This window comes from Physeter macrocephalus, chromosome 4 (genome assembly GCF_002837175.3).
Source record: "Physeter macrocephalus isolate SW-GA chromosome 4, ASM283717v5, whole genome shotgun sequence".
NCBI lineage: Eukaryota > Metazoa > Chordata > Mammalia > Artiodactyla > Physeteridae > Physeter > Physeter macrocephalus.
In genome coordinates this window covers 31,240,025-31,243,319 of record NC_041217.1, presented here as the reverse complement: position 1 = coordinate 31,243,319, position 3,295 = coordinate 31,240,025, and the positions used below count along the sequence as shown (strand labels likewise).

The window sequence follows — 3,295 nt, the reverse complement described above, 5'->3', positions numbered from 1 at the left end:
AATAGGTGAAACAAAGATTCAGAAATAATCTTCACAATCAGAATACAAATACAAGCTAGAGAAGCCAAATGCATAAGCAATTGAAAACAAAGGACTGACCATAAGCCACAGAACATTTACATTCATGTTTCTAAATAGCTCTCATTCATTATACACTTAGATATAATTCTCATCTTCAGCTGAATTTAAAATAGGAGAAATTTCCCACTTGTTAGGCTAGCAGTGTTGAATCAAAAAGCAATTTATATTTTGTTTAAAAGATAAAGGTGCTTTAAGGCTTCCCTGTACAAATGTGGCAGAGATTCAGCATCAACAAATCCTCCCCACTATCTTGACAATGTTTGTTTCTTCAGTAAATTGCAAACAAATTAGCAACTTTTCTTGTTATGTTAATATTTTGGCAATGATGACTGTCATTCACTGTGGATCTAATCTTTTGAAAGTCTTTCCATCAGGATTTCTGGAGAAAATAAATTGTGTTAGTTATTACAAAGCTTAATTAGAGCTCAACTAATTGGCAATTCACATCTAAAGCTTGATTACCTACGCCATCTACTATTTTTGTCTAATAAGTGCTCTTTAAAAATAAGTTATGAACAGGAAATTCATGTAACATAAAAAGAATCATTTTAAAGTGAACAATTTGGTGGCATTTAGCACAATCACAATGTTGTGAAACCACCACCTCTATCTAGTTCCAAAACATTTCCATCACTCCAGAGTAAAACCCCTATCCATTAAACAGTTTTCCCCGTTCCTTCCTCTCCCCAGCCTCTGTCAACCACCATTGTGTTCTATCTCTGGATTTAACTCTTCTGGATATTTCATGTAAATGGAATCATACAATATGTGACCCTCTGTGTCTGATTTCTTTCACTCAGTGTTACGTATTTAAGGTTCATCCACACTATAGCATGTATCATATTTCATTCCTTTTTGTTTTCAGCTTTACTGAGGTATAATGGACAAATAAAATTGTAATATATTTAAAGGGTACAATGTGATGATTTCATATCCATACACATCGTGAAAGAATTCCCACAATCAAGTTAACATGTCCATCACCTCCATCACGTTATATATTTATCTTTTTTGTGTGTGCTTGTGAGAACACTTAAGATCTACTGTCTTAGCAAATTTCAAAATATACAGTACAGTCTAATCAACTATAGTCACCATGCTATACATTAGACCCACAGAACTTATTCACTTTATAACAAAGTTTGTACCCTTCACCGGTCTCTTCTCATTTCCCTCACCGCCCCCCCAACACCTGGCAACCACCATTCTACTCTGCTTCCTTTGATTTTTTCTTTTTTTTGAATAAAAATGCTTTATTGTACAAATCCCACACAGATCCCAGGCCGGGGGCCAAGTCCACATCCCCAGCTTGGCTTTGGCTTCGAGCCTGCTGGGTGGTCCCCAGATTCTCCTGTGGAGTGCGCAGGCATCCTACAGCATGCTGTGTGTGGGGTGGGCCTCTCTGGGCTGTGGGCACTCAGGCACTGTGGCAGCCCCAATCTGAAGACAGGTGGGGTGAAGCAAAGTCCCCACCTGCCCAGGTTTAGAAGGCACATTGGGCCACATGGTTCTTCCTGCTGGGGAACGCATGGTAGATGGTGAGAGGGAATATGACAACAGCGCTGAAAAGGGAGCCCACCTGGATGGCCAGGACTGCCGCCAGCAGTGACAGCTCCCTACTTCCCCATCCCCCCCGTGCAGCAGGGAGCTGGCAGCCACCTTCACGTATGAGAACATGCCCAGACACAGAATCTACAACACCACCACAAGGACCACCCCTGCAGAGGTGCCCACCAGGGGTGGGCAGGGGCTCAGGATTGCCAGCACCATCAGGCAGGCCCCGAAGAGCATGCCCAGCAGAGAGAGACTGCCCAGCCCTGCCAGGGACCTGCATAGAACGCCCACGGTCAGGAAGCAGGTGAGGCGGCACTGCCCAGCACCACGGCCAAGTGGTAAGCCAGGTGTCCGTAGGGCGGGCAGAACCAGCTCTGCACAACAGGCAACCCATCCTTGGTCAGAGCGTTGGTGGTGGCCAGCAGGCCTAGCAGACAGGCACCACCGATGGGCTGCAGGGTCCGGGTGGCTCCTGCAGCGCCAGGCCTCTTCCTCCACTCCTGGGACTCCCATTTGCAGGCCAGGCCCTGGGCCCCTTGTGGATACAGCTGGCGGTGACAGCAACAGCAGCAGCAGGAGACCCTAGAAGGCGGCAGCAGGATGGGGGCCCGCTCGCCCTTGCCTGGGGCCGGCTGCTGCCACAGAGTCACCACCAGCAGCAGACCCAGAGTGTCCAGCGCCACAAGCACAGAGAGGTAGGAGGGGAGACTCCAACCCTCGGGGAAGTCTTTTACCACCCCCAGGCAGCTGCACCCGGATCCTGTGATGGCAGCCCATGAGCCGTGCCAAAGAGGGCTGCCAGCAGGTGGGTCAGCACCGGAAGGCCCAGCGGGGGTGCCGCCATTCAGCGCAAGGCTGGGACATCCAGGACAGGGCCAAGGTCAGAGCCAGCTCCTCTGTCCTCACCTAGGGCCAAAGAAGCTGCATCAGGCTCTTCTGGGGACAGAAGACCCCATCAAGCATCACCACATGGCAAGGCCGTCAGGCAGGGGAGCAGGAAGGCGCCACAGCCCCAGGGAAGGATGATGAAAGAGGGAGGTGGCCTTCGGGTCCGAGCTCCCGACACCACCACCACACTCACCCTCACATCACAGAACAAAGACTCCGGGACAGGATCTGCTCTCAAGCGCCACGCAGAGCTCCGCGGCTACCGTGAGACCTGGGACCACCGGGCCGAGTGGGGCCTGGGGGCGTCGCCGCGGCGGGCACCGCCCCTCGCTGCGTCAGGCGGCTGCGCAGAGCGTTCCAGGGCAGCCGCCCGCCCACCCGTCCGCCCGGCTCCCTGCTCCCCGTTAGGTGCCATAGGTCCCTGACCCGGCAGCAGGCCTGCCCGCCGAGCTTCGAGGGCGCCGCCTCTCGCCCAGGGTTGCGTGGCTCTGTCCCAGAACCGGTGGGGCCGGAAAGCGCAGCCAAGCCGGTGTGAGGACTCCAACTCGCCGTCCTGGTCTCAGGGAAGCCCTGGGCCGGCGTGCCCCTGGCATGGTCCAGCGCCCATGTGAGTTTGAGATATATATATATATATATATTTAATTTTTTTTAAAAGAGTCCACTTTTGAGTGATATCATGCCGTGTCAGAAATTAATTGAGCAGGTATCTGTGGGTTTATTTCTGGGGTCTTGTATTCTACTGTTCTGTTCCATCCATCTATGTATCTGGTTT

General features: G+C 51.0%; 1 pseudogene; it reads right to left on the bottom strand.

Annotated features, from left to right (window-relative positions):
* Window positions 1-1,564: 1,564 nt before the first annotated feature.
* Window positions 1,565-2,479, bottom strand: LOC102992910 (solute carrier family 52, riboflavin transporter, member 2-like; annotated as a pseudogene).
* Window positions 2,480-3,295: the final 816 nt, after the last annotated feature.